We start from the raw sequence: 13,903 nt of genomic DNA, 5'->3' as shown, positions 1-13,903 counted from the left end.
CATCCTTGTTCGGGATTTTCCCCTGTCACAGTGTCAGGCACAGAATAGGCTCTCGGTACATGTTTATTGGATGGGAAATTTAAAAGCACCGTACTGTGGACTGAATTGGCCCCCCCCTCCAAATTCGTATGTTAAAACCCCACTTTCCGGTGTGACTCTTGGAGGATGGGGCCTTTATGGGAGTGATTCAGGGTAATCAGGGAGGGGCCCGGAACTGATAGGGTCAGTGTCCTTGTAGGAAGAAGAAAAGACCCCAGAGATCTCATATGGACATCATATGGACACAATGAGAAGGTAGCTGTTTACAAGCCAGAAGAGAGACTCCCCGGGAACCAAGTTTCCTGGCACCTTGATCTTGGATCGCAGCCTCCAGAACTGCAAAGGATGAATGAAGGGAAAGCCTCCGTCTGCGGTATCTGGTATAGCAACCACAACATGACACACCACAGACACACAGGCCCATCAAGCCACCTGGCGACCCGTGACAGCGCCGTGGTCGGGGGGCGCTGCTGGCAGTGGGAGTTAAAGAAGGGGCAGTCTCGGGCGGGGTGGGGGGGGGGCTTCCTGGTCTCTCAAGAATCGAGATAGTCTAGGGTCTAATTGCGGGACTTCTTTCTGCGATCCAACCTAAATCCGCCCCTTCTCACCTTCCTCTTTTCCCCCATACTGTAACTTCAGCCTCACCGGAAAAGAGGTCGTTCGTTGAAAAGGCCCAACACCCACGGGTGCAAGACCCAACCTCACATCTGCCCCAAACCAGGCCTGAGGCCTTGGTCTCGCCCCCAGGAGCCTGTGTGCCCTCTACCGAGAGTGTCCTCTCCGAAGTGAAGCCTGTGCCTGCAGGTCGGGGTTGGCAAAGACCAGGAGCTGCATCAGCTTCCTCCCCCTGCCTCGCCCCCCAGCCTCCGGTCTGCACCGAGGACCGCCTTCTCCCCTTCAGATTCTATATTTGCCATATTGTGTTAACACTGCCAGCTTTCAGGGTGAGAAGCAGTCACAGTGATAAAAAGCGCTAGATACCTCCGTAACTACGGTTTAGGTTTTAAAAATGATAAATACATGCCTAAGCGGGGCTATAACCCCAAAGCACTAGATGTTGCTTTAACTGCGGCCAGCCATATGGGGTTTAGAAATTAGAAAGGAATGTTTTCCACTCTGCAGAGTGGAAACGCTCTTATCCCACGGCCTATCTTGACAACTTGATGGTTGCTCTTCTCAACCCAGCCTAGATAATTGCATAATTAATTGTGTGCAGGTAACTCACCCAGAGAAGGTGGTTATTAGGAGCAGGGAGCCCGACACCCACTCCCCTGGAGAGCCGCCAGGCTCGCCTCTGCACCAGGTCTCCAGTGTGAAGGAGCTGCCCGCCGGCGAGCGGGGTCTTCCCCACACGCACTGATCCCAGGACGGCTGGACCTGGGAGTCTGGTGGCCCTTGCCACTGCCTGTTCGTTCTGTTCGGTCAAGTCTGAGAATGTTCCTTGGAACCAAGGCCCTGCCAGGGTAGTTGCAGGGGAGCTGAAAAGAGTTAAAAGCTTCCCTTGGGGCTTCGGCCATTCTCCCTTTGGGTTTCCTGAGATTCTTCTAGAAAGCCAGCTTCTACTTCCTCCCCCCCCCACCTTGTACCCTCCCCCCCCTCCCATGGAGCACATAGCTCAGGGTCTGACGCACCTGTGCCTGGGCTGGTTCCCTGAGTCCTGGCCATAGTCACGATGCTGAGGAACAGATGCAGCCCCACCCTCCGGTCCCCCTCCCCCGGTCTTCAGGGAGCCTGGCCATTGCTCAGAGAGCTGTCATCTGGAGCAGGTATGTCCTCAGAGGGGCCCTGGTACCGCTGGATCAAATATTTTGGCTGCTGGAGGCAGGGAACCAGTCCCCAAACCAGACCTTTAAATGAACCCCATCTCCACCACCATCACCACGATTCCTGGCCTCTGGCGCCGCATCTGGCAGGCACACATTTCTAAGGGCCTCTCCCTACTTTGCCGTTCCGCCAACTGGGCCGATGCAGCCACTGGTGCTGGAGCGCCAGGAGGGGGGGGGCACGGCCCGGGGCTGTTGCAGAGGGGGTGGTGGAATAATTCCCTTGTGCCGTTACCCTGCAGATGTCCACCTCCCTCCCTTTGCAGGGAATTCGGGACAAAGTACATGGTGTCTGTGTACGGTCACCTTAATCACTTGCCTGTGAGCCCGGGATAACCTTAAAGTATATCACAGAAGCCCATGCTGTAGGGAAGCCTGAAGCCCCCCTCCAGCACCTCTCTCTCCCCCCACACCCCTACAGGAACCTAGAGTCTTCCCAGGAGTCCTGGCTTTGGGCAAGACTATTACGAAGAAGGACAAGCAGGGGTGGGAGGTGATGGAGGCAGGAGACAGGCATGCAGAGCTCTGGGCATTGAATAGGACCAAGGAAGAAGGGGTTACCTGGATGGTGAGACCCAGAAGCCATTGAGATGTCACAGAGCAAACGTGGCCATCTAACAGCCTGCTAACAGCCTGCTAACAGCCTGCTAACAGACCTCTCAGAGTAGTGGCCAAGGGCCAAGGTCCTAAACGGGAAATCCAAGCAGGTACCAGAGCTAACTATAATGGTGACATCGGCCAACAACTATGACCCTGACATTGTATTATTGCATGAAACCCTCCCTCTCAGCACTGAGTCCCACGCCCTGGCCACCCTGCCCCGGATCCTGCACCTTTATGGGTGAATTATTCCAGTCTGTCTGTCAAGAAGCCAGTGATCGGGGGTCATTCCTAGGAGGTGAAATCCTACTCTGCATTCCTTGTGGGCAAAGGCAGATAGATCCCAGAAGAAACTCTCCTGGACATCCTTTACTCTCTGACTAGTACACTGCTATGCACGCTGCAGGTGCTTAATTCTTGCCATAGAGAGCAGAGCCTGCCTGCCCCAGCGTGAAGAGTTTGCGTTTGTACAAAGAAATGATTTCTGCATTGTCTCCCTCGATGAGCCTTTACTGTCAGGAACTGCCGCAGCGCCCCCAGCAGTGTCACCCTGGAAACCTGAGCACGTCGCCCTCCCAAAACCAAAAATCACAGCCCAGAAAGTGCCCGGCATCCCCAGGCCATGTGCTAATGGCACTGACGTCAAGAGAGAACCCCCTCTGGTCTGTGTTGAGAACATTAGTGTTGTGGGTGAACAGGAAGAAATCCATTCCCAGCACAATTAACCCAACGGCGGTCTAGGGGCCACTGTCCACATTCCAGACTTCCTCTGGTCCACGGGAGGGAAAAATGACTTTTTTTTTTTCTCTTTGTTCCACCAAATTTTGGTGGAGGACACTAACCTGGGGTAACGTGAGATAGTTTATGGGGTCGGTCTGCGGCTTTCCTGCCAAGCTTTCTGTTTATTATGCGACAGGAAGACAGATGAAGCTGGAGGTGAGGCCTGGCATGGCAGGTTTGCGCCCCGGGCTCCCTCGGCTGGTCGTTGGGGGGCGGGAGGGGAGAGGCAGGGCCCCGGCCGCAGGAGGCGGGCTTGCGGAGCTCTGGGATGGAAGCCACCTGCTGCTCACAAAGTCTGTTTCTAACAGAGATTGGAAGAGAAAAGACACTTCCGACTGGACGAGGATGGGTTTCTTTAGAGAAAGACCATACACCACTTCCAGGCAGCACTGGGAGGTCCTTACCACTAATACCACCTGGCAGAGGACCTACCTGAGCCTCAGAAGTTCAGGGACTCCCCCAGCCTAGCAATTCCTCCTCTGGGGCCCTCCTAGGCTCTTTCCACCACAGACAGACACACAGGAGAGACCACCTTCCGCCTAAGCTCTGATGAACTCTGTGTAGCCAGTCTTTCCTCCTTACCAACTACATTCAGTTCCGTTGGATAAAAATCACTCGAATTTTATTGTGTGTAAATCCCTAGGATAAAAACAACAGCACAACAATAACCAAACCAGTAGGCATGGACGCAGGCCCCAGGACAGTCTCCTCTGTGGCACGGGCACAAAACCTTCCAGAAGTCGCGCCTCTGGCCCTGAATGCCTGGAAAGGGGTCCCTTCCTCCCGTCCCTATAGGGCCACACCCAATGCCTAGCACTTTTCTCCAGCTCATGTCAAGATCCTCCTCAGACTTTTCTTTGTGTCGGTGTTCTCATCTGAACAATGGGTCCACTCATTGCTGCTTCATGGGGCTTTGGGAAAAAGGAAGTAAGATGGTGAATGTAGACTACTGTGCCCAGTGTCTGGCCGGGCAGAGGAGCTCAGAGAATACCTGTTCTGGTTCTTTCGTGGGCTCTCAGTAAATGTCACTTCATGCACGATTATTATTTTTTTTTTTTTTAATTTTAAGCAAATCTTGATTGTGCATCTTCAATAACACAGGTCCAGAGCCAGGCCTGGAGGCACAGTGAATGAGGCACAGTGGCCCGCAGGGTAATAGTGTAGCCGCCTTTTAGGCCCAGAAGAAGCCAATTTCTTTACTTGTCTCTTGCCACTTACTGGACTAAGTTTTGTTTTCATCTCTTTTGTCAGTTTTTCCTCTATGCGCCAGGATATTTAAGACAGAACTCATTTCAATTTCACAAATATTTAGAGAAATAAATTCTCAAAGAAACCTCCAATGAATCGGTCATAATTTAACTCCACTGACTTTACTAATAAAGGCACCACCGTATGCTTTCAGAATCCTGAGACTCAATATATTCCTTTTCACTTTGGCCATTAGGAAGCTCAAGTCTAAAGTTAATGTCCAATTGAGTAATACCCTAGCTGACATTTAAAATTTAATTTTACCTCCTTCCTTGTTTCTGATCTCCATTATCTTACTCTATACTGTTCTAAATAAAGCATGTTTTTTAGAGGAAGTCATCTCATATCCTTTTTTGCTTATTTTTTAAGATTTATTTATTTATTTGAGAGAGAGAGAGAGAGCTCGTGAGCACGAGCAGGGGGAGGGGCAGAGGGAGAGAGAGAGAATCTCAAGCAGACTCCCCAATCAGCGCAGAGCCCAATGGGGGGCTCAATCCCAGGACCCTCAGATCATGACCTGAGCTGAAACCAAAAGTCAGATGCTTAACGACCGAGCCACCTAGCACCCCTCATATCTTTTTTTTTTAATGAGGCATAAATTATTATTTTGTAAAAGGTGAAGAGAATATGACAATAGAAATCACCTGACACAAGAGCCAAAAAGATAGAAGCAACCTAAATGTCCTTCGGTGGCTGAATGGATAAACAACATATGGTCCATCTGCACAGTGGAATATTGTTCAGTCTAAAAAGGAAGGAGATCCTGACACCTGCCACAACGTGGATGGAGCTTGAAGACATTTTGCTCAGTGAAATGAGCCAGCCACAAGAGAACAGTACTGTGTGATTTCACTCACCCGAAGTACCTGGAGAAGTCCAGTTCATAGAGACAGGAAGTAGAGTGGTGGGTGCCAGGGAATGAGGAAGGGCTTAACGGGAGCAGTTTCAGTTTGGAAAGCGGAAAACGTTCTGGAGGTGGTTGGTGGTGATGGTTGCACAGTGTGAGTGTCCTTAACACCCCTGAGTCGCACACTTAAAAATGGTTAGAGTGGTAAATTTTATAGTATGTAGATGTTATCACAATTAAAAAAAAAAGAAAGAAAGAAAAAGAAATCACCTGAAAATGAACACTGAAATGTTTGTCTTCTAGGAAATGCCCTACGCCAGTCTCTGCTGTTTTTTTCTCGGTGGGGGGATAAGGTAGTAGCCTCCTCCTTTGGCCATACGCGCCCCCCACCAAAGTTGATGTGTTCTAGGGCTCTCCAAGGAGGCACCAAAGTAGCACAAACGCTGACTGGCCACCACCACCGCGGGGCGTGGCTGACACAATCCTGCTCAGTGAGATGAGTCAGATGGGCCCTGTCCCCGGAGCAGCCCCGCATTTGGCTGAGCGGCGGGGCAGAGCTCGGCGGCCGGCGTGGGACAGGAGCACCAGCTCCTGAGACCAGCAGAGCTGGTGTCTCAACCCCAGCCGCCGAAGCAGATGGCCTGGGTTTGAGTCCTGGCTCCACTGCCGTGAGCTCTGTGGTGTGGGCACGTGGTTAAACCTCTGTGCGATTCATACGGGGACCCCGATTCCACTAGCGAAAGCTCCGAGCATGGCACCTGACACACAGCCCCCTGCCCCCAACCTTCCCCATCAGCATACGGTGAAAAATACAGTCCTGTCAGTTTAGGTCACTCCAGATACCCTCCTGCGTGCTCAGCCTGTCTCTGAACTGCCCTCCATCTGTGGAGGGCAGCCCCTAAGGGACAATGATCACCGTCCCCTTCTCAGAACTACTCTGGCTGGTGTCTTGCAGGGCTAATTCCTAAGGGCTTGACTTGGATGTTCTGCCCACCTAGTCTCTGCGGGATGCAAACCCACAGAACAGGCCGAAATGATCGCGATGCCAACAAAGCATTAGGTAAACAGAGAGCGTGATCGTGGTCCAAAAGAGCGGAAGGCAAATCTGTAACGAGGAAATTCAGTTACAGCCGTAATGCCTAGTGCGGTGTTCGACACACAGCTTGCGGTAAATACCAGCTCCCTTTATAGCCCCTAGAATACGAACGATCCACTTTCCATATGTAAGAATTGGCAATCACAAGGCAAGGCGAGGCCAAGGCCTGATGGAACCAGCAGTGAAGAACAATGAGCCTTACTGGATTCACACGGTTTGTTACTTACGTAGACAGCGAAAGGGAGAGAAGCCACCGGTGCCAGCAAGAGCAAGACAAAGGGCCAGGTGACAATCCCAATGGCTGGATGCCCTGGTGCAGGGAGCTGACCCTAGACTGCCCAAAGTGGTTTCATATCCTGCAGCTATACCCTGGGGGGGTCAAGGCACGAAGTCTCATACCTCATCAGAGCTCAGGAGCGCGTGAGAAACTGGATATCGCATCGCTTCCCTAACTGTCTCATGACAGCGTCCTTGGTGGACAGGGAAGAGAGTGACAAAGGGTGTGGTGGCAGCTCCCCCCAAGCCTCCTGTGCTCCTGTGGCCAAGCCTCCTGTGCTCCTGTGGTCCAGGGGGACCACAAGACCAGGACTTGGACCAGCTGTGTTTCACGCTTTGCCCATGTGACCCATGTGTGGGTACAGGCAGGAGCCCGAATGGAGCTGTTGCCCCACGAGAATATGTGCAACATTGCTAATAAAATATTTGATCAGGCTCATAGAAGTTTTGGTTCAACTACAATAATTTCGTAAAAAGGCAATTTCTACACTTGGGTCTTAGTTTGTTGTTTTGAAGTGAGGTTTAATGTAAATAGAGTGAATTGTATAAATCTTAAGCACACGACTTAAAGAATGTTTATATTTGGGGCGCTTGGGTGGCTTAGTTGGTTGAGCATCTGACTCTTGATTTTGGCTCAGGTCATGATCTCAGGGTTGTGAGATTGAGCCCCACGTTGGACTCCATGCTGAGCGTGGAGCCTGCTTGGGATTCTCTCCCTCTGCCCTTCCCCCATCCACCCCCCGCTAGCATGTGCCCACGCGCGCTCTCTCTCTCTCTGTCTTAAAAAAAGAAAAGAATGGGGGACCCTGGGTGGTTCAGTCAGTTAAGCGTCTGCCTTCAGCTCAAATCATGATCCCAGAGTCCTGGGATCAAGCCTGAGCCCCACATCAGGCTCCCCACTCAGTGGGCTTCTCCCTCTCCCTCCGACCCTCCGCCTACTCGCTCTCTCTCACTCACCGTCTCAAATAAATAAATAAATAAATAAATAAATAAATAAATAAAATCTTTAAAAAGAAAAAATGTTTATATGTGTATACACCCATGTAAACACCCCCCCCCCCGGCAAATATAGAACACTTCCAGGATCCAGAAAGCTCCCATGGCCCAGCACCCAGCGGTGAACACTATCCTAACTCCTGCCATAATTCTGCTTAGCCTTGGACTTGATGTAAATGGAATTATGTAGGATGTACTCTTCTGTATCTGGCTTTTTTGGTTCAATATTATGTCTCAGACATTCTTCTTTTTTTTTAAAGATTTTATTTATTTATTCATGAGAGGCAGAGAGAGAGAGAGAGAGAGGCAGAGGGAGAAGCAGGCTCCCAAGCAGCAGGGAGCCTGATGCGGGACTCGATCCCAGGACCCTGGGACCATGACCTGAGCTGAAGGCAGACGCTTAACCATCTGAGCCACCCAGGCGCCCCTCAGACATTCTTCTTGATCACTGTGTAGTATTCCACTGTGTGAATGAACTACGATTTATTTATCACAAAGTCGCCATGTACTACCTCGTCTGTGTCTTTTAGTGGATTGCAGGCACCCATTTCTGATGGGTGTAAAATTTACATTATCGCATGGGAGGCTCACTCATTCCATAGCCTCGCCAACACTAGAATTGCTGACACTTTCATTTTAGCCTTTCGGGTTGGCCATATGACTTCAAGGACTTTCTTAACCAATTCATATCTCATTGTGGTTTTAACTTGAATTTTTGTGTGTGTGATGGCTAATGAGGCTGAGCCCCGTCAATTATGCTTTCTGGTCCTTTGAAAATTCTGAGTGAGAGAGCTCCTCAAGTCTTCTGTCCAGCTTTGATCAAGTTGCTGGTCTTTTTCTTATTGATTCGTAAAATTTCCTTATATATCCTGGTTATGAATCCTCTGAATATATCTCCCAGCCTACAGGTTGTGTTCTCACTCACTTACTGCTTTCTCTTAATGAATTTGTTAATTGCTAATTTGTTAATTTGAAATTGTTAATTTCCATGAGGCCCCATTTATAAACCAGCTGTTTTATGATTAATGGCTTTTATGTCATTCAAGAGATCTGTGCTTATCTGAAAGCCATGATGATATTCTCCTATGTTTCCTTCTGGGAGCTTTATTGTTTTACCCTTCTCATTAGGAATATAGTTCATCTTGAATTAATGTTCATGCTACAAGGTAATTAATGTGCATGCTACAAGGTAGGGGTCAGGATCTGCTCTTTTCTGCATGCATATCCAGTTCAGCATCATTTATTGATAAGAACAACCTTTCCTCCGTTGTCTTGCTTAAGTACCTTTATTGTAAAGTAAGTGGACGTAAATGTGTGAGTCTGTTTCTAAACTCTGAATCTGATCCCATGGGTCTATGTCTACTCTAACAGCAAAATCCCACTGTTTAATTGCTACCACTTAATTTTGGTTACTTTTTAGTAGATCTTGATCTCTACTAGGGTAAGTCTTCCAACTTTGTTCTTCCTCTTCAACGTTGTCCCAATTATTCTAGGTTTTGTGCAATTCCATATAAATCAGTTTGTCAATATCCATTACAAAAACACGGCTGGGATTTTGATTGAAATTACACTGAATCTGTAGATCACTTTGGGAGACTGGACATCATAACAATACTGTACTTCTCAGTCCATGAATGTGGTATATCTCACCATTCATTTAGGTCCTTCCTTAATCTCTCTTTAGAAATGTTTTGTAGTTTTCAGCGTGAATTTTGCACATCTTTCAAAAGATTCATTCCTAAGCATTCTATATTTTTATGCTACTGTAAGTTGTTTTTAATTTCATTGTCTAGTCATTGGCTAGTATGTAGAAATAGGCTAAATTTCATATATTGACATTTTATCCAGTGATGCCGCTAAATTCATTTATTGATTCTAGTAGTTTACAGATTCTTTTGGATTTTCGAGTATGTAATTATACCTTCTGAAAATAAAAACAGTTTTACTTTCTTCCTTCCTAATCTTTATATCTCTTTCTTTTTCTTGCCTTTTTGGACTGGCTAGGACTTCCAGTACCGTGTTGAACAGAAATGGTGATAGTGGGCAAGAGGAAAGTGCTTAGTAGTTTCATTTACATTAACCATAGAGTTTTTAAAAATGCTCTTTATCAGAACAAGGAAATTTCTTTTTATTATTAATTGATGGACAGTTTATATCATGAATACATACATCAGATGTTCTCCTGCATCAATGGGCATGATCATACTTTTTTATCCTTTATTCTGTTACTATTACAAATTACACTGATTGATTTTCAAGTGTTAGACCAACCTTGCACTTCTCGAATAAGCTATTTGGTCAAGAAGATTTATCCTTTTAGTGTATCTCTAGATTTGATTTACTAATGTTTTATGTAGGGTTTTCGTCTATATTCATGAGAGATATAAGGCTGTAAATTTCTTTTATTGTAATGTCCTTGTCAATTTTTAATACCAGGGTTTTGCCAGCCTTAGAAAATGAGTTGGGAGGTGTTCTTTTTTCTTTTTCTCTGCAAGACTTTGTGTAAGACTGGTATTATTTTTTCCTTAAGTGTTTGGAAAATGACTCATGGAGCCATCTGAGTCTGGAGTTTCCTTTGTGAGAAGGTTTTTCATTTCAGATTTGGTTATTTTAAACTGTAAGTATAGGATGCTTAGGATTTTCCATTTCTTCTTGTATTAGTTTTGCTAAATTGTGGTTTTTAGAGAATGTGTCCATTTCTTTGAGGGTGTCCTTTTTATCGGCATAAAGTTCTTCATAATATCCTGTTATCCCATTTAAAATGTATCAGGCTCTGTACTGATGGCCTTCTATTATTTCCAATATCGATGTGAAAAAAATCTGGGGCTATGTTTTCTGGTTTTTCTCCGTGATCAGTCTTGACGGGACTATCAATTTTGTTAATCTTTTCAAACACCTAGTTTGGTTTTGCTGTTTTTTCTGTTGTACTTCTCCTACCTAGTTCACTGATGTCAACTCTTCTCTTGATTACTACGGTCCTTCCATTTTCTTTAGATTTAATTTACTGGGTTTTTCTACTTCCCTGAGACAGAAGCTTAGATCACTGACTTTCAACCGCCTTATTTTCTAGCTCATGCATTTAAAACTAAAAATTCTCACTTGGGCACTTCCTCAGTGGCTTCTCACAAGTTTCAATACGTTTATTTTCATTATCATTCAGTTCAAAGTATTTGCTAACTTCCATTGTGATGTTTCCTCTGGCCTGTGAGTTATTCAGAAGTGTATTGCTTAATTTCCAAACACTTGGGGATTCAACAATTATCTTTCTGTTATTAATTTCTTGTTTAATTGCACTGTGGTCAGAGAATGCACAGAGAATGAAATGTGTGATTTCAGCCCTTTGAAATCTGTTGAGACTTGCTCTAGGGCCCAGCATGTGGTCTGTTTTGGTACATATTCCATGATTCCATTTATCCCTTTCCTGGTGCCTTAGATATCACGCATTTTAGCCTTTGGTCACTTATTATTGCTCTAGATAGTTAATGTTACTCTATATTGACCCTATTCTTCATTCCTTTCTGTAGGTTGGTGCTTCCATCTGGGGTCACTTTCCTTCAGCATGAAGGACGTCATGGGATTTCTTGGGTATTGACTTCCTGGTCACTAATTCTCTTAGCTTTTGAAGACATTTTTGCTTTGGCCTTCATTTCTGAAAAAAATATCTTCTACAAAAAGATTGGCAGGGTGTTTTTTTTCCCCTTTCAGCAATTTAAAGATGTTATTCTATTGTCTCCCGGATTACAAAAATGCAAAATGCTTCACAGATCTGCGGGTCACCCTTGCCACGTTCCACGTGTGTCATTCCAACGTTCTCGGTACTCTGGGTCCGTCAGCCTCCTTTCCGCTCCTCAGACGGCCCAAACCCCTTCCCACAGTGGAGCCCTTGCGCCGTTCCCTCGGTCAGCATGCTCGTCCGGGCCCTCGTCACCTGGCTCGCTCCACTCCCCCAGGACTCCCTTTCAAACGTTCCTTTGCAAACTGTCCATTTCGACCCCTCTCCCAATTCCCATCAGTTCCCCTTCACAGCCTTTCATCATCTCCTCTCGTTTCCTTCTTTTTTTCTTTCTAGAACTTGCCGTACATTGCGACGGCACAATGAGTCTTCTTGTTATTTATGTCATCTTGTAATGTATCTGTGTTGCCTCTTTTAGACCACGCGCTCCTCAAAGGCGTGGGCACATCTGTGTTGTTCCTGGCCGCCCTCCCAGCCCCCGGCCGAGCACTTGGCACCCCCAGTCTTTCCTGATGCTCAGCAGCTTTCCTCCTCTCCCTCTGTGCTCGGCTCACACTCTCCTCGTCCTCCTCCCGGGCTGTGGGTGTGGGGGGTCGGGGGGGGGGGGGGAAACCAACAGCTGCTCTTCTCTCCCACCTCCCAATTGTAGTGCAGACAGGCCAGGGAATTTCTGGGAGCTGCGCAGGTGCGTAGAGGTGGCTGCCCGGCGTGATTGTACTGGCCGGATCATCGCAGGGCTCCTGGCAGCTCGGCTTGATAACATGTTTACCTGAGTCATCTTTGGCAAAGCCTGCCAGGCTCCAGGATGGAACATGTGTGCGAGAAATAGCTCTTGTGTGGCACGCCCACCCCTCTTGAAAGGCAGTCGAGGGAGGCGGGCGTGGACGCCAGGGAAAGAAGCCTGGAGAGTACCAGGGTTGAGGAGCTCGTGTGCCAAATGTGAAGTGGGTTACTTTTTCAAGACGCATCGGCGCGGTTACTGTTCTGAGCGCAGCCCACGCCCCTGGATCTAGAGCGGAGGCATAAACAGGGGCAAAAGAAACAAAACAGCAAACAGCCTCTGATGGCACTGAAAGCAATTACTGACGATATTGAGATGTAACATTTGCAAAGTCTGCGCCCTTCTTGCAGAGCCCCGGGGCTCGCTGGCAGGACGGGGGCGAGGCCAGGTCTGCGCCGTGTGTTTCCAGCCCGAGCTCCCCTGGCACGGCTGGCTTATCTGCAAGGGCCCGGGCCACACACGTTTCGTGGCAAGGGAGCGGCCTCCGCGGCGACGCTTATCTGCTGGGTAGGTCTCGCCCTGGATTCCTTTTCGGGGACTGTGTGAAGCAAAACAAACTCCCAAACCTCTAACGAAACGGGACACAACAAATCAATGGAAACGCCGCGGTAAGGCATGTTCACTTCTGTAAAAGGTTTCTAGAAACCCAGGATGCTTGTGATCCGAGTGACTGGGGCGGGGCCCCGGTGGGGATGGCTCTCCGCGTCTGTCTCCTCGCTGGAGCCAACCTGGAAATCACTGGGAACCGCTCTGGACAGACTTAAAGGTAAACTAACTCACTTCGGCAAGACAGATTTGTGGCTGCTTCAAGCTCAGCGATCATGCTTTCTGGCAGGAGGAATACACTTAGTAGAAACAAAAAAACAAAAACAAATAAAAATAGCATGACTTGTGGCGGCCCTCACTCCGGCAGAAGAGCCTCTCTGGGGCCCCCACCAGCACACCCTGCACCCTTAAAAAGAATCCTTTCTTCTCTCTCTCTCTCTCTCTCTCTTTTTGGCGATGCCACTATAGCTGTTAGAGGCATACCCAGCAGAAAACATCACATCTCTTCCGGGAGATACAGGTATGGCCTTTGAAAATGGCTCCAAGCAAGCAACCTACCACTGGAAAAACCCAGAGACTTGCAGCCTCTTACCTGACAGCTGTTGGGTCTGGACACGTCCTCTCAGCTCCCTATTTCCTGGTGGCGGACGTGGGAGCACTCACGCACGCCCCGCGCTGTGGTTGCTCGGTGAGCAGTACCTAGTCCTGCGCCAAGTCCTACCTGCGAGCTGGCCGTCCTCACGAGCAGTCACGGCCCCTGTAATTTGTCATACGCTCTCCCCACCCGAACAATGGATGTGGGTCTCGGCCACAATTTCTTTCTTTCTTTTTTTTAAAGATTTTATCCATTTATTTGACAGAGACCCAGCCAGAGAGGAAACACAAGCAGGGGGAGTGGGAGAGGGAGAAGCAGGCTTCCCACCGAGCGGGGAGGCCGGTGGGGGCTCGATCCCAGGACCCCGGGATCATGACCCAAGCCGAAGGCAGACGCCTAACGACTGAGCCACCCAGGCGCCCCTCGGCCACAATTTCTACAGAGAACCTACCAGATCCTGGGCAAGGGGTGAGAAAATGACATCGTAGGGCACATGAATGACTTGGCCAAGGTCACAAAGCTGGTCAGATGCTGAGCTGGAAT

This window comes from Zalophus californianus, chromosome 9 (genome assembly GCF_009762305.2).
Source record: "Zalophus californianus isolate mZalCal1 chromosome 9, mZalCal1.pri.v2, whole genome shotgun sequence".
NCBI lineage: Eukaryota > Metazoa > Chordata > Mammalia > Carnivora > Otariidae > Zalophus > Zalophus californianus.
Note: the sequence above shows the minus strand (reverse complement) of the source record.